This window comes from Silene latifolia, chromosome Y (assembly GCF_048544455.1).
Source record: "Silene latifolia isolate original U9 population chromosome Y, ASM4854445v1, whole genome shotgun sequence".
Taxonomy (NCBI): Eukaryota; Viridiplantae; Streptophyta; class Magnoliopsida; order Caryophyllales; family Caryophyllaceae; genus Silene; species Silene latifolia.
In genome coordinates, this window is record NC_133538.1 from 349,512,439 (window position 1) to 349,534,512 (window position 22,074).

The 22,074-nt window shown below is 37.2% G+C and overlaps 1 long non-coding RNA gene and 1 other non-coding gene across 2 annotated transcripts; both read right to left on the bottom strand.

Moving 5' to 3' along the window:
- Positions 1–549: 549 nt before the first annotated feature.
- LOC141634444 (uncharacterized) lies at positions 550–1,571 on the bottom strand. Its single transcript, XR_012539162.1, has 3 exons — positions 1,482–1,571; positions 1,044–1,080; positions 550–894 (listed from the first exon to the last, which is right to left on the bottom strand). It is a non-coding gene; the product is annotated as an uncharacterized LOC141634444 (long non-coding RNA).
- A 2,828-nt stretch (positions 1,572–4,399) lies between these two features.
- LOC141636643 (small nucleolar RNA R71) lies at positions 4,400–4,506 on the bottom strand. The gene has a single exon (XR_012541245.1). It is a non-coding gene; the product is annotated as a small nucleolar RNA R71 (small nucleolar RNA).
- Between the last annotated feature and the right edge of the window lie 17,568 nt (positions 4,507–22,074).

The following is a 22,074-nucleotide window of genomic DNA, read 5'->3' on the forward strand; positions in this document are numbered from 1 at the left end:
ATAAATAATCGTACAACAAAAAACCTATATTTCAACAAAATCCTCTTTGCTCTTGTTAGAACACATGTAAGCCATGCATTCCCTCGAATATTAGATGCCTTCATGTCAATTAATAAAATAATAGAACTACTACTACAACTACTACTACGTACTACTCCCTCCAAACTAGTTTTATTGTCCCAAAACTTTTACTAGGATTATTGCCCCTTTCAAAATTTGGCAAGTATTTACACTAACATCTTTCCTCTTTGCCATTTTATTAGTTTTTCTTACATCCACCAAAAGTTGAAATCAAGAGAATATAAATGGGATAATGAACACTTTGGAATTAGTAATAGTAGTCAGTACTTGTTATGCATCATTAAAATTCTTATGAAATTTATCACTGTAGAAATGAACTTAAAACTTCTATACAATGCGTGTCTTAATGACCATTATAGAATATTGAGAGCCAAAATGACCTCGGTTGGGATTTAATCTTATCATTTATAAAGGCAGACAATGCACCATATATTTGCTGATGTCAAAGTCAAGAATATAGCTCCTTGGCTTCAGCTGAATCCTACAACTTTCGATTAAAAAATTATCTTGCATCTTATTCATCATCATGTATGAATGAAATCAGCTAACAAATGATAAAAAGATGGTCATGATCGAGTGATAATATAAGAGAGGGATATGGACTAAATGAATCGACCATTTTTATATGTTTACACATGAATAGACCAATAATACACCAGAAGTGAGATTTACCTGCATTTTGTGGTTGTGGTACAGACGGTTTATGTGAATCAGAAAAGTAGTACAAGGCAAACGAAATTAGGAAACATGCATTTACTGATCCTAAAGTGTTTTTCTAATCACATCCTGCTATTTGTGGGAAGTCTGGGAACCCTGAACGCATAAATGTAATGTCGTATTACCATTCAATCACTTAAAGAAAACCATTTTAGATCAGTTTCTAATATATGAATTTCTAAAATAAGATCAACAAACCACTGACATAAAAGCTCAACAAAAGGCAAAAAGGAATAAGAAGATACCTCGAGAAACTTGAGGTTGGCATTGTTATAAGCCGGGCTAACTGAGAAGGAAGACAGATGAGTAATTTACCAACATGTTAAACCCAAATATTGATCATTTTAGTTATTCGATTCACAAATCTCTTACGGCCATATTGATAACCCTTTTGTTATAACAAGTTATAAAACCCCTATTTTGAAACGAAATACACAAATTAACCCTAGACTGAAAAGAACTATGCAGTCTAAACTAGCGATAATTTTTAAAGATGTTTAAAGGAGTTGGAATCTAAATAAATTAAGAAAACCCTAATTGTTGGAGAAAATAATTAGAATTGAATGAGCACATAATTAAAACCAAAATTCATTGTTAAAAACTTCAATTTGAATCTCAAAATAAAGAACCCTAATTTGATTTCAAAATTTAATTGATAATTAATGAAAATAGGAAACGACAACTTACAATTAGAGAAGGTAATGGGAATTGATGATGGAGATGTCGAACGATGGAAGAGCAAGGCAGTGAGGATATGGCGGGATTTTTTTTTTTTAAGAAATGAAAAGGTGAGATTTTTATTTTGTTCAACTTTGGCATATCCATTTGTTTGGTTTTTAAAATTTGCGTAACTTTTAAAATTGCGCTCTAATGATATGGAGTATACAATTGAAGTCAAGCATGTTAAGCGCGTCCCTCAAAATTTTGACATTCTCAATAGACCATATTCATTTTACCCATTAAATGACCTCGACACACGGACAAGCGTTTATTAACAAAGTGTCAAGAAAAGGGTTTTCTTGTAGTGAATGCAAGTGCAAATGCGGGTGAAATGCAATCTAATCTAACATATGGTACAATGCAAAAAAAGCATGAGAAATTTTGGGAAAAGGGAGAGAGTATCATACAATTTCGGAGTCGTCGTCATGCATAGGCTCCTAACCTTTGAACACATCATTACCGGGGTTGTTATACCCACCAAATTCACCATGCCCCCATAACCTCCACTTCCTTAACCATTGATGTGACTCATATTTGAGCAAATTTAGTCCCCGAATTAACCTTGTTCCCATGCTTTCTAGCATATATTAGGGTCATTTCTTATCTTTAGTTTCTCATTTTGCATATTCTTTGATGTTTTATGTCCTTGGTAGGAGAGGATTGCTAACCTTGCATTTATGGAGCGAAATGGAGCTAAATGGATCGCATCTAATGACCAAGCATCGAAGAGGGGACCGACATTAGAGGCCTAAGCAAGTAAATAAAGTGAAATGGGCAATGATGAAAGGATCCTTGCATCCCCAACACAATCCCCGCGGATTATTAAGGAGCCAAACAAGAGAAGAATCCTATGCCACGATCCGAGCGGCTTGAGCTCAGGACGAGCGTAGCAGAGCACGATCCGAGCGTCCCGACTGCTAGCCCGAGTGGATCTTCTTACAGGACTAGCAGCGCATCAGGTGAGGACGAGCGGATCCTGGTGGGAGTTGCAAGCACGATCCGCGCATGTCCCTCGGGAGTTGCAATTCCTCAAGCTTCCCTTAGGGTCTTAATAGTCATTTAAGCCCTTAGTAGCCCTAATCCTTGTACTTAATTTTTGTATAAATACCCCATTGTACTACCTAGATTATTATCAACCCTTAATCAATCCTTAATAATCTCTTAATTCACTCTTAATATCATCTTAGTTTAGTCTTAATTTAGTTGTAATACACTTCTCAATATTAATCACATCTTAATCTTTAATTAATATCTCAATTGTTCTTAGTTTTGTTTGGGTAATTCGAAGATTATTTGGGTTTATTAGAGGATTGACAACCTTTCATCAATCATCAAGTACTTCTGTTATTCTTTGCTTTATTATTTGGATCATCTCCATAGGTATAATCTCTTTTTACCCTTGTTCAATTATTGTTAATCACATCATTTATTCATCATATTTTGCTTTGTTAGTATGATTGACAACCTTATTAGCATGTTAAACTGATCATGAGTGAGTAGTCCTTTAGCTAGGGTTAATGGGGAATTAGGGGAAACAAACATGGGAATTGATCTATGCTTAATCTAATATGTTTTCATAATTAATTTGCTTGCTTGTTGTGATTTCAACCTATGCACATGTTATGTTTGATGAAATGCGAGCCTATGAATCCTTGCATTTTTTACCCATCTCTTATCTTTTCGATGAGGCTTGTAAGACATAAATCAACTCGAGCCTTATTAGACCATGCATAGAGTTGAAAAGGAGGAGACTAAGTCGACTTGTAGGTGTTGTACAGTCTAGGCGACTCGGCTCCGGGACCTAAATCTTCTTAGGGATTGTAAGATATACACTAACTCGATCCCATCATAACAATAAGTGCTTGCTTCTAAATTGAGAACATGTTTGTATGATTTATTTCCATGAATCTCCTATGAACCCATGGCACCCTAGTGCTTTTAATCAATTGTTTACAAACCCCATTATTTGCTTTACTTTGTTTTCATTAATTTACATTCATTTTGTTGATTAGTTTAGATTACATCTCATCTCAACCCAATTTGTGACACCCTAAGACATAGATACTTGGAATTGAAAATCCTACATCAATAACTGTATCTTGAGATCCGACCTTTACTTACCTCTTTACTAAGAGTAGTTTGTGAAGTTATAAATATTGTTTTGGTTGGTAGCTTTTGACGACGAGTTTTAACCGGACCAAAAATGGCGCCGTTGCCGGGGACGGTGTTCAATTGATTTGATTTTCGTTAATTATTTTTAGTTGTGTCTTTATTTACCATGGGGAAGTAAATCTCCTCAAGGTTGTTCTAATTATTTTTGTGTTGTTTGATATTATGCATGACTAGGAGATCACAAGGTAATTTATTACCTATTGATTTCGAGATTGAAAGGACCTTAACCAACAATAAAAGAGTTGCCAGAGGTACTTCAAGAGTTGTAGGTATTGGAGAGATTGTGGATATTCAACCAAATAACATTGAGTTTGTCAACCCTTTTGCAAGAGAAGGAGAGGATAACCCAATTCAAAACCCACCACAAAATCAACCTACAATGCCTAAATTTTCATCACATTCCGTACCAACTGAGGAGAACCTAACAAACGGTACTCCTACACACCACATTTAACCGGTAATTTCATTGCCAAATCCGCATTCATACAATTAGTTGAGAGAAGTCAATTTGGAGGGATGCCTAGTGAAGACCCTCATTAACATATGGAGACTTTTTGTGACTATTGTGATGCAATTTCTCAAACCGGAGTTACTCAAGACCTAATCCGATGGGTATTGTTTCCTTTTTCTTTGATCGGTACCGCAAAATAATGGTTGAAGAGCCTAGACAAGGATACCCTAGGTATTGATTCATCTGGAGAAGACTAATATGTTGAGAGCCCAAATCACCTGGTTTAAGCAAAGGGATAAGGAATCATTATATGAAGCATGGGAGAGATTTAAGGACACTTGTCATTCTTGTGCACACCATGGACTTAGTGAGTGGTTCCTTGTGCAACAATTTTGGAACGGTTTATATGAAGACTCATGCAATGTTCTTAACATGGGATCCAATGGGATGTTTACCGAAGTTGATGACAATCAAACATGGGCCAAAATCGAAGAGATGGTGGTTCATAATTCCCAATATATTAGGCCTCGAAAGGTCATTAGAGGAGGAAAGCATGCGGTATATTCTATCACTCAGTTGGGTGCTCAACTAAGTGCTCATATCGACACCATCAATTTGAAGTTTGAGAAGGTCATGGCTAAGCTTGATGAAGCTTCCAAATCACCCAAACAACATGTTAATGCTATGGTGGCATCATCCTCAATCCCAAGTGGAGTATGTGAAAGTTGTGGAACCTTGGGACATGACCAAAGTGAATGGAACCTTGGGACATGACCAAAGTGAATGTAGGGGAACAAATGAACAAGTTAATGTTTTCCAAGCATACAAGAGTGGTACCCCTTATTCCAACTATTATAATGAGAACACCAAATTCCATCCAAATCTTTCATACAAGAGCCAAAATATTCAGAACCCCAACCCATATACACTCCACCTCCAATGCGAAATCAAGCTCAAAGACCCTTTTTCAACCAAAGCCAAGGTTACCAAAATCAATCTTCTTACAACCAATCAAATGACCAAAGCTTTGATGTCCAAAAAGCGGTCCTCCAAATGGAAAAGAACCAACAAGAATTCTTCACCCAAATACAAAAAGATAGCCAAGCTAAGGAAATCACCATCAAAAACATTCTTGCCCACACCAAAATGTTAGAGACTCAAATGACTCAATTAGCATCTTCTAGCTCTCAAAGACAAAAGGGGCAATTACCTCCTCAAGGTAACCCACTCCCAAGACATGAGACGGTTAGTGCCATCCATTTGAAGAGTGGTACAAGATATGAGGGACCGAAGAGGCCAATTGATGAAGATATTGTGGATGTTAGTGACAAGCAAAGAGTTGTGGAGAACTCTAAGGAGGTAGATTCTACAACCAATGAAGTTTCAAAGAAGAAGAATGAAGAGAAGGCTAAGGAAAAAGAGCCTATTGTTATTAGACTTCCATTCCCAAGTCACCAAGCCAAGCCTAAGCTTGATAACCAACTTGGAAAGTTCAAGGAAATTGTGAAGAACTTAGAAGTCTCAATCCCATTCACGGAATTGATCAATCATATTCCGGCTTATGCAAAGTACATGAAAGACATTCTTACCAAGAAGAAATCCATTCGAAAGTTGGAGACTATTGCCGTTACCAAAGTGAGTAGTGCTATTCTTCAAGGGAGTTCCCCTCCAAAGCTCAAGGATCCGGGAAGTTTTTCTATTCCATGTACCATTGGCGACACTACAATCAACAAAGCATTATGTGACCTTGGAGCAAGTGTAAGTGTCATTCCATACTCGGTATGTAAGAGACTAGGAATGGGAGAGCTCAAATGCACCAACATCACTCTTCAAATGGTGGATCGATCAACAAAGATACCTTTAGGGGTATGGGAGGATGTACCCGTGAGAATTGACAAATTCTTCATCCCGGTAGACTTTGTCATTGTAGACATGGAGGAGGATTCCAACATTCCTATCATCTTAGGAAGACCATTCTTGCATACCGCCAGAGCGGTAATCGATGTAAAACATGGAGAGCTCACACTTGAAGTAGGGGACGAGACAATCACTTTCAATCTTGACAAAACAATGAAAGCTCCCCGACTACATGAGCCATGGTTCAAGGTTGATCACTATAGCCGAGAAAGTGATAGGAAGAAGTTAGTATCTCTATGCAAAGATCAAGCCATGAGTAAAGAAGCACCACCCATATGGAAGAAGAAAGTGGATGACCTTCAAGTAGCTCTATTCGGAGAGCAAGGAATTTTCAACAACAACAAAGAGAGCTTGAATAGCTCACCCATCATGACAAGTAATGAAGAAGGCCTCGTTGGCCATGACAACAAGAAAGAAGAGTTGCTCTTATCAACTCATGACATCATTGGGGAACAAGCTAGTGAAGTTTGCGGGCTATGGGACGATGAATTTGAAGGATTGGTCAATCCTTATATTGAAAATGTTATAACCTTAGACCAAGGCTTTGTTGATCCTTGTCATTACTTTGACTTGGATGACTACAACAATGAAGAGAACAATGTGCAAAGATCTACCCAAGACCTCTATCATGAAAATGAGCAAGCCTTCGACTACTTCTACAAGGTGTTAAGCAACATTAACAACACCTTGGTTTTGCCCCCTTGACATCTCATCCAAGAATGAGAGTTTGGTGGAGTCCTCCCTAAACCACCATTTTTAAATATTCTAACCCCTTAACTCGCATTTTATTTCCTTTATTGCATCTTTGTCATTTTTGTGCTTTGATCAAGATTTTTGACATGAGAGCAAGTGAGGGAGGTATTTTAACGTGTTTTAATGTATAGTATTTAATCAAGTGTGGGGATGGAAAATGCCTAGGCTAACCAGGCCTTTGTAGTGCACCCACAACATTTAACAAAGGAGAAGAAGAAAGAATGACACGGGAAAAGGAATCCCCACGAACGGACCTGAGCTTGTGGGAGCTGAAGAGGATCCGAGCGTCCCCAGGGGAATCCGAGCGTCCCCAGCATCAATACGCATGTCCTGACCTTAGGACGTGGGAGCTGGGAAAGTTTAAATTGAAGAAAAAGTTCTGTAAGAGAATCTGCGCAAGCCAACTTCAATCCGCTCGTCCCCAACTTCAGGACGCTCAAGCTGTACTAAATACGCGCGTCCTGGGAAGTTCCAAATTTATCAAATTTTCCTGTAAGGAAATATGCGCATCCCAGGAAAAATTCGAGCGTCCTAGCAGAAATCCGCTCGAGCTAAGGAGGATCCACGCGTCCTGGCACTGTTTTGCAATTTCAGGAAATCCTGTAAGAGGATCCGCGCATCCCGTTGAGAATCCGAGCGTCCCAGGCCTGTACTTAAGCTAAAAACGGGACAAACCTTCCTTCCCAATTCATTTCTATATTTCAAAAACACAAACACACACCTTGTCTCCCACTTAAACCCTCAATCAACCCATTCAAAAACACCAATTTCTCAACAAAATTCACCACCATTCAAACAAAACTTCCTCAAAATAAGATTAAATCACTCCTTTATCAACAAAATACCATCTAAACACCAAATTCCTCACAAATTGAATCAATTTTCTAGGGTTTGGGCAAAAATTCGAAAATCCTAAATTGATTGAGGAATTGGTTAAAGTTTGAGGAAGCAAGGAACATTCAAGCAAAATCTTGGTTTGTTGATACCAATTTGAGAAGGAGAATACAATGGCAAGGACCAAAGGCGGAACCAAGGCACCCAAGACTCCAAATTTATCAAAGAGGCAACAAGATCTTCTTGCATCCAAGGCTTTGGTAGTGACCCAACCAAGGGTGGAAATCAAAGAAATCGCAACTCCTATTGAGGAAGCTACCACACCTACTCCGGTTGTAGAATAATTGTCAAATTTTCTGGAGGTAACTTTCTTAACCGATGCTCATGGGAATGCATTTTTATCCCTTGCTAAAAAGACTATTGTGGCTACTAAGTTTATTTGTCAAGACACTTTGGAAAAATTGGGTGTGCTTGAGCGAACTAGAGCATTTTTTGAGTCCATGAGGTTGTTAACCCTCTTTAAAATGGAAGAATTGACTTACCCTTCATTGACCATGGAGTTCATAAGCTCCTTGATATTGTATAAGATAGAGACTCAAAATTATGTTGATTTCCGTCTTGAGAACAAGAGTAGAAGCATGACTAAGACCGATTTTGGTAAAGTGTTTGGTCTATTTAAATATGATGATTTTGAGAAAAAGCCTTTGAAGTATGATGCCGCACCCCTTTGGAAAGCTATTAGCGGTCGAAAATTTGATTCTTTCCAGGAGTGCCATGCTTTATATGTTCACCATCTGGACATAAGAGTATGGCACAAGTTTGTGGGCAATACCTTGATTGCTATAAAAGGCACCAATCGCTTCACCGAACTTCATTTTGTCTACCTTGAGTCCTTCATGAATATCAATGGAAAGGTCACCAAAAAGTATAACATTCTTCAACTATTGCTTGATCGGTGGCTTGAGATTGATAATGGGAAAGATGGAGCGGCCTTCATTGTAAACGGGGGCTTGGTAACGAGGCTAGCTAAGCACTTTAACCCAAATTTCAACAAAGATAACACCTACAAACCGGTTAAAGGGAGCAACCTCCTTGATATGAGCACTATGATCAACAAATTCCATTGGGTCAAGAATGACATTATTGACAACAAATATGAGTGGCTCATCAAAGAAGCTAAGTCCTTTGTCTTGCCTAGCAAGATTTGCCGTATCTCTGTCCGTAAACCAAACTACCTATTGCCCGTCTCCAAGGAAGCCGAAGTGATAATTAAGCAACATAGGAAACCAATTGCAAAGCCCTCCTCCTCCACCATTGTGACTCCGCCATATGCCTTTGCCTACCAAGAATTCAAACTGAGTGGCTCTACCGTCGTGGTAGGCAACGACTATTTGACCCAACTAATGCAACAAATTCATAAAGAAGCTCACGATGATCGGGTGAATGCTTAACGTGCCCAATATCCACCCCTTCTACATCTAGCTAGGCAAGGACTTCTTGATCCTTCATGTACTTTTCCTAGTTGGGCGGATAGGGAGGTATTCTTCCCAAGTGCTTCTCAAGATGCCGAAATGGATAGTCGGGTGGCTATTGGAAAGGAGGTTGTTGTTTTTGAAGACGGGGAAGGTAATTATTCATGCCAAGAAGAAGAAGAGAAAGGTTCAAGTTCCAATAATGATGATGGAAATGGTGAATCCTCCGGATCAATAGAGGTGGATGATGAAGAAGATAATGAAGAAATTGATGATGCAAGTGACGATGATAATGACGGCAATGATGCCGGTGATGAGGATGTCGCAATGAGCGACAATTGAGGGTTGACAAGGCTATTTGGAGGATACCAAACATGCGAGGTTGATTACTTGACTTCAACCTATTCCATTGTGAGTTTCCTAAACCTCCTTTAGCTTTGTCTCTTTATCATGTTTTTAATCTTTATCTTAAGTATTTGTTTTGAGTCCTAGCAACATTTAAAGAACTCCCACCTCGGTTCCATTGAGGTGTCTCATTTATTGTTCCCATTTGAAAATCCAAAATGACAATTAGGATTCATGCATTGCATCCTTTCCTTGTGCATGAACTTCCCTATTTTTACACTAGCAATAGTGTCTTACATGGTTTGGGGAAGTTCACACACAAGCAATGCGAGTTAATTCAAATTAGCTCTCCGAACTTTGGAAAGCATGCATCATATAGAATAGAGTAGAATGCATTCACTTGTTTTATATGTCATATAGTTTGCATATTAGCGTATAAATCATGCATTTTCATTTAGCTTGCATTGTATAATTTCCTATCGTTTTAGCCATTGAGGACAATGCCCATACTAGTATGGGGATGAGAAATTCTAACTTAACTTTTAAAATCAAAAATGATAAAAATTGAAAATTTTGGAAAAACTCAAAAATATGTTCTTTTATTTCACAAAAACAAAAACCAAAAAAATTTGAAAAATTTAAAAATCCAAAAACATGTTCATTCCTTTATATTATAGAATTGTATAGTGTGTATATATTGTGTTTGTTTGTCCTCTTATCACATTGGGTCGACTACGCCACATCCGAGGCATGAGGAATATGAAGACCGCGTGGTATGATCTTTCCAAATCTCCTTTTTCCTGTCTATGTTAATGACTATGTGGCTTTATTTTGGTTGATGCGGTACAAACAAATGTGATCTTAGGAGTTGCATGTAGTTTATATGGCAGACTAGTTAATAAAACCATATGCATTAGGTTGTAATATATGTTAGTTGCATCATGGCATGTAGTTGCATTTTAGAAACTTTTGTGAAAAAATCTATTTGGGAAACTTGACAAGTGTATATAAGGCCCTTGTATATAATTTTTCTTCTTGAAACTTTGCTCATTATAATACTTCCAAAACACCCTAGGATGTGTCATGCTAGTATCCTTTGACCCATAGACTAAGGCCTAGTCAAGAGTACCTTGTGATGTGATCACTCCTTGGCTACCGTTTATTCCAAGGTGACCCTTGAAACCATGCAACCATCTTCCACTTCTATCATCATTTTTGTCAACAAAAAGGGAATGGGCATAAAAATATCCATTTGAGTTCAAGTACCAAAATGAAAATCAAGAAGTTTGCACAAATTTGCATCAAAGAAAAGTGGAGTACAAAAATAAGAACTCCTATGCTTCAAATAAAAGCGCCCTCGTTACAAATTGGGGTGACTTTGAAAATGTTCAAAAAAATAGCAAAAGTTGAAATTTGTCAAGCATCAAATCGCCAAACATCAAAGAAATGGCAAAGTTCCATTGATCCCAGTTTTGTACATGGTAGAGAGGGGACGACCCTTCTTATTGTCTAGGCAAGAGGGGGAATTCCGTGATCCTACAGTGTTTCTGACATCATAGGGAGTCTACTCTTGACAAAAGCATTTAGCAATTGAGGACGAAGGTACCCCAGCTCGACACAACTTGGAGGTGATTTGTTGGTATCCTCCTACGCTTAGTAATTTGAATAAACCATATCTATAATGGAGTGTTTACCCTTAGATTGCTTCCCTTCTAAATAATTTCCGCCACTTAGATGAGGAAAGTGGCCATTCTTTTGTAGATGCATCCATTACCTTCTTTTGTGTGCTTAATGATTGGATGTATCGCCATTTTGGCAAGACCCATATTGCCTTGCAAGAAGGCACCCTACCTCATGGATGTCTTGTTGGGAGTTGAAGGGGCGGAGTGAGACCCGCTAATTGTCTCATATCGGCTATATTAGTAGGTTAGTTTAAATAAAGATCATAGTTTTAGTCACTTCTTTACTCGGGACGAGCAAAGGTTTGGTTTGGGGATGTTTGATAGTGACTCATATTTCAGCACATTTAGTCCCCGAATTAACCTCATTCCCATGCTTTCTAGCATATATTAGGGTCATTTCTTATCTTTAGTTTCCTATTTTGCATATTCTTTGAGGTTTTATGTCCTTGGTAGGAGAGGATTGATAACCTTGTATTTATGGAGCTAAATGGAGCTAAATGGATCGCATCTAATGACCAAGCATCGAAGAGGAGACCGACACTAGAGGCCTAAGCAAGTAAATAAAGTGAAATGGGCAATGATGAAAACATCCTTGCATCCACAACACAATCCCCGCGGATTTTTAAGGAGCCAAACAAGAGAAGAATCCTGTGCCACGATCCTAGGGGCTTGAGCTCAGGACGAGCGTACCAGAGCATGATCCGAGTGTCCCGACTGCCAGCCCGAGCGGATCTTCTTACAAGACCAGCAGTGCATCAGGTGAGGACGAGCGGATCCTGGTGGGAGTTGCAAGCACGATTCGCGCATGTCCCTCGAGATTTTCAATTCCTCAAGCTTCCCTTAGGGTCTTAATAGTCATTTAAGCTCTTAGTAACCCTAATCCTTGTACTTAATTTTAGTATAAATACCCCATTGTACTACCTAGATTATCATCATCCCTTAATCAATCCTTAATCATCTCATAATCCACTCTTAATATCATTTTAGTTTAGTCTTAATTTAGTTGTAATACCCTTCTCAATATTAATCACATCTTAATCTTTCATTAATCTCTCAATTGTTCTAAGTTTTGTTTGGGTAATTAGAAGATTATTTGGGTTTATTGCAGGATTGACAACCTTCCATCAATCATGAAGTACTTCTATTATTCTTTGCTTTATTATTTGGATCATCTCCATAGGTATAATCTCTTTTTACCCTTGTTCAATTATTGTTAATCACATCATTTATTTATCATGTTTTGCTTTGTTAGTATGATTGACAACCTTATTAGCATGTTAAACTTGATCATGATTAAGTAGTCCTTTAGCTAGGGTTAATGGTGAAGTACGGAAAACAAACATGGGAATTGATTTATGCTTAATTTAATATGTTTTCATAATTAATTTGCTTGCTTATTGTGATTTCAAACTATGCACATGTTATGTTTGATGAAATGAGAGCCTATGAATCCTTGCATTTTTTACACATTTCTTATCTTTTCAATGAGGCTTATAAGACATAAACCAACTCGAGCCTCATTAGACCATGCATAGAGTTGAATAGGAGGAGACTAAGTCGACTTGTAGGTGTTGTACTATCTAGGCGACTCGGCTCCGGGACCTAAATCTTCCTCGGGATTGTAAGATATACACTAACTCGATCCCATCTCAACAATAAGTGCTTGCTTCTAAATTGAGAACATGTTTGTATGATCTATTTCTATGAATCCCCTATGAACCCATGACACCCTAGTGCTTTTAATAAATTGTTTCCAAACACCTTTATTTGCTTTACTTTGGTTTCATTAATTTACATTCATCTTGTTGATTAGTTTACATTACATCTCATCTCAACCCAATTTGTGACACCCTAAGACATAGCTACTTGCAATTGAAAATCCTACATCAATACCCGTCCCTTAAGATCCGACCTTTACTTACCTCTTTACTAAGAGTAGTTTGTGAAGTTATAAATATTGTTTTGGTTGGTAGCTTTTGACGACGAGTTTTAACCGGACCAACCATGTTGACTTTGTCTCCATAATTTGGAAACAAGAGACCCGGTTGAGCCCATGATGGAAAAGGGCCTCAAGGATTGATATACCCTTGTTGCGCCATTTGGTAGTAGTTGGGGTATTGCGCAAATTAGTTGTCGACCCTACCAGCTTGCACGTTGATGTCAACGTGATTTATCATGTCCATTAAGATATCCATGGTCGGAGGCCTAGTCGGGTAATACTTATCGTAAGGTCGGTTGGGGTTTGTATATTGGGGAGTAGGTATGAACGAGGGTGGTGCATCATGTTGGAATGGTTGGTGCCCCGATTGGTGATGGGGCACTTCCTCTTGATGTTGCGGTTGCTCATAAATCTCAATTGGTAGGAGGTAACTCGGCTTTCGCGAGTATTTGCTCAATAGGGGCTCGGTGCTTGGTATATTACACCCCAAGAGTACAAGAGGTAAGCATCCCCTATTGAACCATTCCACGCTCCCCTCCCTATTGTAGGTACACTACTGGTAGAATTGGAACATTGTTTGGTCGACGATCAAGGTATTTCCTTAGACTGGGGTATACCTCCCATTAAAGTTGAAGTCGGGGGAAAGTTCATTGGCTATCAGTTTCTCATACATGAATTTCTAAAATAAGATCAACAAACCGCTGACATAAAAGCTAAACAAAAGGCAAGAAGGAATAAGAAGATACCTCGAGAAACTTGAGGTTGACATTGTTATAAGCCGAGCTAACTGAGAAGGAAGACAGATGAGCAATTTACCAACATGTTAAACCCAAAAATTTATCAGTTTAGTTATTCGATTCATAAATCTCTTATGACCATATTGATAACCCTTTTGTTATAACAAGTTATAAAACCTCTATTTTAAAACGAAATGCACAAATTAACCCTAGATCGAAAAGAACTACGCAACAATCTAAACTAGCAGCAATTTTTAAAGATGTTTAAAAGAGTTGGAACCTAAATAAATTCAGAAAACTCTAATTGGTGGAGAAAAAAATTTGAAATGAATAAGAACATAATTGAAACCAAAATTCATTGTTTAAAACTTAAATTTGAATCTCAAAATAAAGAACCCTAATTTGATTTCAAAATTTAATTGATAATTAATGAAAATAGGAAATGACAAATTACAATTAGAGAAGGTAAGCGGAATTGAGGATGGAGATGTCGATCGATGGAACAAGCAAGGAGTGAGGATATGGCAAAATTTTTTTTAAGGAATGAAAAGATGAGATTTTTATTTTGTTAAACTTTTGTAGATCCATTTGTTTGGTTTTTAAAATTTTCATAATATTTGAAATTGCACTCTAATGATATGGAGTATGCAATTGAAGTTAAGCATGTTGAGCGCGTCCCTCAAAATTTTGACATTCTCAATAGAACATATTCATTTTACCCATTAAATGACCTCCACACTCTGGACAAGCGTCGACATCAAAGCGTCAAGAAAAGGGTTTTGTTGTAGTGAATGCAAGTGCAAATGCGGGTGAAATGCAATCTAATCTAACATATGGTACAATGCAAAATATGCAAGAGAAATTTAGGAAAAAGGGAGATAGTATCATACAATTTTGGAGTCGTCGTCATGCATAGGCACCTAACCTTCGAACACATCATTACCGGGGTTGTTATACCCACCAAATTCACCATGCCTCCATAACCTCCACTTCCTTCACGATGTTGACCTTTGTCTCCATAATTTGGAAATAGGAGGTCTGGTTGAGCCCATGATTAAAAAGGGCCTCTAGGATTGATATACCCTTGTTGCGTCATTTGGTAGTATTTGGGGTATTGCGCCAAGTAGTTGTCGACCCTACCATCATGCACGTTGATGTCAACGTGATTTATCAGGTCCATTAAGGTATCTATGGTCGGAGGCCTTGTCGGGTAACGCTCATGGTAAGGTCGGTTAGGGTTTGGATATTGGGGAATAAGTATGAACGAAGGTGGTGCACCATGTTGGAATGGTTGGTGCTCCGGTTGGTGATGGGGCACTTCCTCTTAATGTTGCGGTTGCTCATAAATCTCAATTGGTAGGAGGTAACTCGGCCATGAGTATTTGCTCAATCGGGGATCGGTGATTGGTATATTCAACCCCATGAGTACAGGAGATGAGCATCCCCTATTGAACCATTCCACGCTCCCCTCCCTATTGTAGGTACACCACCGGTGGAATTAGAAGATTGTTTGCTCGTCTATCAAGGTATTTCCTTGGACTAGGGTATACCTCCCATCAAAGTTAAAGTCGGGGGAAAGTTCATTGGTTATCAGTTTCTAATACATGAATTTCTAAAATAAGATCAACAAACCACTGACATAAAGGCTAAACAAAGGCAAGAAGGAATAAGAAGTTACCTCGAGAAACTTGAGGTGGACATTGTTATAAGCCGGCCTAACTGAGAAGGAAGACAAATGAGTAATTTACCAACATGTTACACCCAAAAATTGATCATTTTAGTTATTCGATTCACAAATCTCTTATGACCATATTGATAACCCTTTTGTTATAATAAGTTATAAAACCCCTATTTTAAAACGAAATGCACAAATTTACCCTAGACTGAAAAGAACTATGCAGTCCAAACTAGAAGCAATTTTTAAAGATGTTTAAAGGAGTTATAACCTAAATAAATTAAGAAAACCCTGATTGCTGGAGAAAATAATTAGAATTGAATGAGAACATAATTGAAACCAAATTTCATTGTTAAAAACTTCAATTTGAATATCAAAATACATAACCCTAATTTGATTTCAAAATTTAATTGATAATTAATGAAAATAGGAAACGACAACTTACAATTAAAGAAGGTAATGAGAATTGATGATAGAGATGTCGAATGATGGAACAGCAAGGCAGTGAGGTTATGGCGAGATTTTTTTTTTTAAGGAATGAAAAGGTGAGATTTTTATTTTGTTCAACTTTGGCAGATCCATTTGTTTGGTTTTTAAAATTTTCAGAACTTTTGAAATTGCGCTCTAATGATATGGAGTATACAATTGAAGTCAAGCATGTTGAGAGCGTCCCTCAAAATTTTGACATTCTTAATAGACCATATTCATTTTACCCATTAAAAGACCTCGACACTCTGGACAAGCGTCGACATCAAAGCGTCAAGAAAAGGGTTTTGTTCTAGTGAATGCAAGTGCAAATGCGGGTGAAATGCAATCGAATCTAACATATGGTACAATGCAAAATATGCATGAGAAATTTAGGAAAAAGAGAGAGAGTATCATACAATTTCGGAGTCGTCATCATGCATAGGCTCCTAACCTTCGAACACATCATTATCGGGGTTGTTATACCCACCAAATTCACCATGCCCCCAAAACCTCTACTTCCTTCACCATTTATCTCCATAATTTGGAAACAAGAGATCCGGTTGAGCCCATGATGAAAAAGGGCCTCTAGGATTGATATACCTTTGTTGCGCCATTTGGTAGTAGTTGGGGTATTTCGCCAAGTAGTTGTTGACCCTACCATCATGCACGTTGATGTCAACGTGATTTATCATGTCCACTAAGGTATCCATGGTCGGAGGCCTTGTCGGGTAACGCTCATGGTTAGGTCGTTTAGGGTTTGGATATTGGGGAATGGGTATGAACGAGGGTGGTGCACCATGTTGGAAAGGTTGCTGCCCCGGTTGGTGATGGGGCACTTCCCCTTGATGTTGCAGTTGCTCATAAATCTCAATTGGTAGGAAGTAACTCGGCTTTCGCGAGTATTTGTTCAATCGAGGGTCGATGATAAGTATATTCCACCCCATGAGTACAAGATATGAGCATCCCCTATTGAACCATTCCACGCTCCTCTCCCTATTGTTGGTACACCACCGGTGGAATTGGAAGATTGTTTGCTCGTCTATAAAGGTATTTCCTTGGACTGGGGTATACCTCTCATCAAAGTTGAAGTCGGGGAAATTTTATTGGCTATCAGTTTCTAATACAGGAGTTTATAAAATAAAAGATCAATCAACCACTGACATAAAAGCTAAACAAAAGGCAAGAAGGAATAAGAAGATACCTCGAGAAACTTGAGGTTGACATTGTTATAAGCCAGGCAAGACAGATGAGTAATTTACCAATATGTTATATCCAGAATTTGATCATTTTAGTTATTCGATTCACAAATCTCCTATGACCATATTGATAACCCTTTTGTTATAACAAGTTATGAAACCCCTATTTTAAAACGAAATGCACAAATTAACCCTAGACTGAAGAGAACAATGCAGTCCAAACTCGCAGCAATTTTTAAAGATGTTTAAAGGAGTTGGAACCTAAATAAATTAAAAAACTCTAATTGGTGGAGAAAATAATTTGAATTGAATGAGAACATAATTGAAACCAAAATTCATTGTTAAAAACTCAAATTTGAATCTAAAAATAAAGAACCTTAATTTGATTTCAAAATTTATTTGATAATTAATGAAAGTAGGAAACGACAACTTACAATTAGAGAAGGTAATGGGAATTGATCATGGAGATGTTGAACGATTGAACAAGGCAGTGAGGATTTGGCGAGATTTTTTTTTTAATGAATGAAAAGGTGAGATTTTTATTTTGTTCAAATTTGGCAGATCCATTTGTTTGGTTTTTAAAATTTTCAGAATTTTTGAAATTGTGCTCTAATGATATGGAGTATACAATTGAAGTCAAGCATGTTGAGCGCGTCCCTCAAAATTTTGACATTCTCAATCGACCATATTCATTTTACCCATTAAATGACTTGACAATCTGGAGAAGCGTCAACATCAAAGCGTCAAGAAAAAGGTTTTGTTGTAGTGAATGCAAGTGCAAATGCGGGTGAAATGCAATCTATCTAACATATGGTACAATGAAAAATATGCATAAGAAATTTTGGAAAAAGGGAGAGAGTATCATACAATTTTGGAGTCGTCTTCATGCATAGGCTCCTAACCTTCGAGCACATCATTACCGAGGTTGTTATACCCACCAAATTCACCATGCCCCCATAACCTCCACTTCCTTCACCGTGTTGACCTTGGTCTCCATAATTTGGAAACAAGAGATCCGATTGAGCCCATGATGGAAAAGGGCCTCTAGGATTGATATACCCTTTTTGCGCCATTTGGTAGTAGTTGGGGTATTGCGCCAAGTAGTAGTCGACCCTACCTGAAGGAAATGTAGATTCATATACATACTAACATACTCTTATATGTCAAAATTAATTTGTCATAAAATTAAATACGGATTTTATGCATGCAAACAATATAACAAAGGGAAGAAATCATGTTCTTACAATGAGTATTCGGTTTTATTGGGCACAAAAGAAATCTCCTTTTCTTTTGTTCTTGAGCTTTCCTTTAATGGAAGAACAAGATCCAAGTGTAGGATCTCTCCTTAGGAATAATACCCAAAGCTAACTCTTAATCTAATTAATATTATTTGAGCTAGTATAATATTAATCTTAGTAGAAAAATGACCCAAAAACATTTTGGTCTTGCTCCTCAAACCGTGTAGGAGAAGAGGAGATGGAAGATTATTTATTTTCTCTTTCTAAAACTTATATTGTAAAAAGAATGAATAATTATCTTATCATCCACCCTTCATATGGTGAATAATAATAATAATAATAATAAGCAAAATAATCCCTTGTTCTATCCAAGGGAGAACCGGGTAGGGTGGTAAGAATTGGCCTATGCATGGCCTTTGTGCTCTTACACAAAAGACTCTAGGCATGCAAGCCTATATGGGAAATAATGATGAATCCCACTAATCTTAATTAACACAATACAATTTGTTAATCACTCCCATATTTCGGTCCACTAAAGATAAAATGGAATCCATTTTATTTTTGTCAATTGTCAATATGTCACATGTCATATGTGACATAAATTTGTTATGTATTTTTAACATATTAAAAATCAACGTATTAATAAAAATACGTCATATACAAAAATCGACTTAGTAATTTCATAATTACTTGTACTAAAATTTTACCAATTATAAATCACAACATATTGTATTTATAATAATTCATTCAAATTTAATTGTTTCTGTAAACAATAATTTCATCCGAGTAATGATACAGTTCGATTACTCAGACCGTATCTCATTTAATCACATTTCAATTTGATACGTAAATTTTACTTCCAAAATCATCCGTCAATTTTTCAAGTAATTTAATTAACTCGTAACATTATACGATTAATTAAATGATCAATTAAGAGTATTGCCCTATAGGTATGACCTAGGGGTCAATCGATCACCACCGTCACACGACAAAAATAATGTCAAACTCTAGTCACCAATCATTACCGATATATGTTGACCAGTTGACAGTAACAAAATTACTTCCCAATTGTATTCTTTAAAATGAGATTTAATAATGATATTTAAATCATGTGATCGCACTATTGTTGAGGACACATTTCCCAACAATCTCCCACTTGTCCTCGACAAGTGTGCGTCACCAATTCTCTTGTCCTATTACTATCTCCCACTCAATGCAAGGTGTCTTTCAGGTCGTACTTGCAAGTGATCATATCGAGAGTGGTTTCCTCGATCCGGAGAATAAGCGATTGACCGGATTTATCTATCATAGATACCTTCCGAGCGTGGCCACGCATTTCCGGTTCATTACTCCTCGAGTGGCCCTGAGATATTGTTTTAACCTGACAAGGGGATGGACAATTCCTATCGCACTCATTCCCTTCGACTAGCCACAGCCATCATAACCCAAAATATGCCCATTTGACCCCATTTACGAAGGTCGTAGTAACACAAATCAAAGTTAATCAAACTGTGCCATCTTAGGTGAATAGTCTTTAGTCAAAAGAATCGACTCATTAGAATACTATAGTAGCTCTCGCCACGACCAGGCTATATAAATTGCCAGAACTCTATAAGCGGTCATAAGGCCCGACAAAGTGTTCCTACAGATCGCCTATGTGATCGACTAGTCATCTCACATGACTCTATGGCACTTGAACTTGCCATCAATCGCATCACACTCTAGTTACTTCGAGACGTCACCTCATACAAGTAACTATGGGCAAATACAATGTTAATCCGTGTTCACTTTAACGGGGTTCAATTGTCTCCACAACCCGTTTGGATGTAACAAAGTATAATAAAAGAGTTTTAAAATAAAACTCGAACGACAAATGCGATTATCACACATGAATAGTCAATGCCTGATTACTATTTCATGTTCTATAATCTAATTTGATCTTGTACGTAGTTGTTCATTTCAATTCAATTGAAATGACATGACTCATCATGTTTAGCCTTTGAGAAGGCTTTGATTAGTAGGTTTTATCAATTTCTTGTACCTTACTCAACCTCACTACATACTCGTTTTCTTTTTGTAATGTATACATTTGCATTACAAAACTTTCTGAGTACGTGTCGAGATCCAATCAAGACATAGGCCCTCTAGCCTAAGAATAGCTCCCACTGTTTTCACAGTGTGCGGGACTCATCCTTCTTGCACATCTCATGATTGCAAGTGTACTCAATTTCCGTTATAAATATCTCTCATTGTTCTTTATTGCCTAGAACGATTCTAGAAAATCTACTTCTTAATTAACATTGCCACAATGGTATCTTAACCATCCTAATGTGTTTTGATTATGGTTTTGTCGGAAACCATGCGCAATCTCAATTGTCAATTGTCACTTGTGTAACACCCTTACACAATATTGCATCATAAACACTTTGCTTTACTTCCTTAATGCTTCTGCAAGCACTTAAGGGTAATCTTTATAGCTTATTTGGTAATGATTACTTAAATTCGATTTTGAAAACAATTCATCATACTCAAAGCATATGAAGTGTTATACATCATTACTCATTTAATTGATCCGGCAGCGGAAGCAAATGGAATCAATCAAATATGTTCAATTTAATTGAACTGGTCATGGATCTTATCAACATAAGACTTCTTATTGACGCTAATATCACGTGGATTTATCTTTATAAATCCGTATATTAAAGATGTATTATAATACTCCAAAAGTCTTAAATCATTCGCAATGATCAATATGTCATCCACATATAAGACTAATTAAAACTTCCGTAACTCCCACTAAACTCCATGTATAAACACAACTTCTCGACTTATTGAGAAATGTTTTACCACATGATCAAAATGTTGATTCTAACTCATTGATGTCCTACTTAAGACCCTCTCTTAAGTTTCACATTATCTTAGGATTGCAAGAATCTACTAAACTCAAGACATGTATTGAATACATTCCTTCTATTGAAGAAGTGGGTTTTAGATTCACTCGCTATGTATTTCATAACCTTATGATGAAACACAATCCCTAAGAAGATCCAAATAGACTTAATCATTTCAATTAGTGCAAAACCCTTTGCAACCAATCTTGCTTTGAAATATCTCTTTATTAGTGCAAAACCCTTTGTCACTAATCAAGCCCTTTTGTTTCGGATTTTCATGGCTCTAAGCCTTGTATTGAGTTGTGACTTAAACACTCTTATGTAAGTCATATGTTCATTACTTTCTAGAAGTAATCAACTTGAATCAACCAATTTCTTTTGTAAGTTATAAGCTCTTTACTTTCTTAAAAGTAGCATGAATTCATCATTTTTAACAAGTGACGAATTTAACCTCCTAGGTTTTAAAGAAACAATATTTTACACAAAACGTCTCATGTAGCCAAGAAAGACCAGTTTCTTGCGACATAACATTCTCTGTTGCATTCTTTGTGGCTCTTGAATAATTTCTCCCACTCTGTCTTCTAAAATAAACTTGTATTTTAGAAAGACAGCTTCACGAGCCGCAAACCCGTCGTACTCGTGAGAAAAGAAAGGGAAAAATGAGCATTTGTTTCTTGTGAAAACTTACAAATATGGTACCCTTACCATTTCATATCTCATATGATTTAGTGGAACATAATTTAGACAAAATGATAAAATCCCCAAGGGATCAAGTAACTTAAAGTA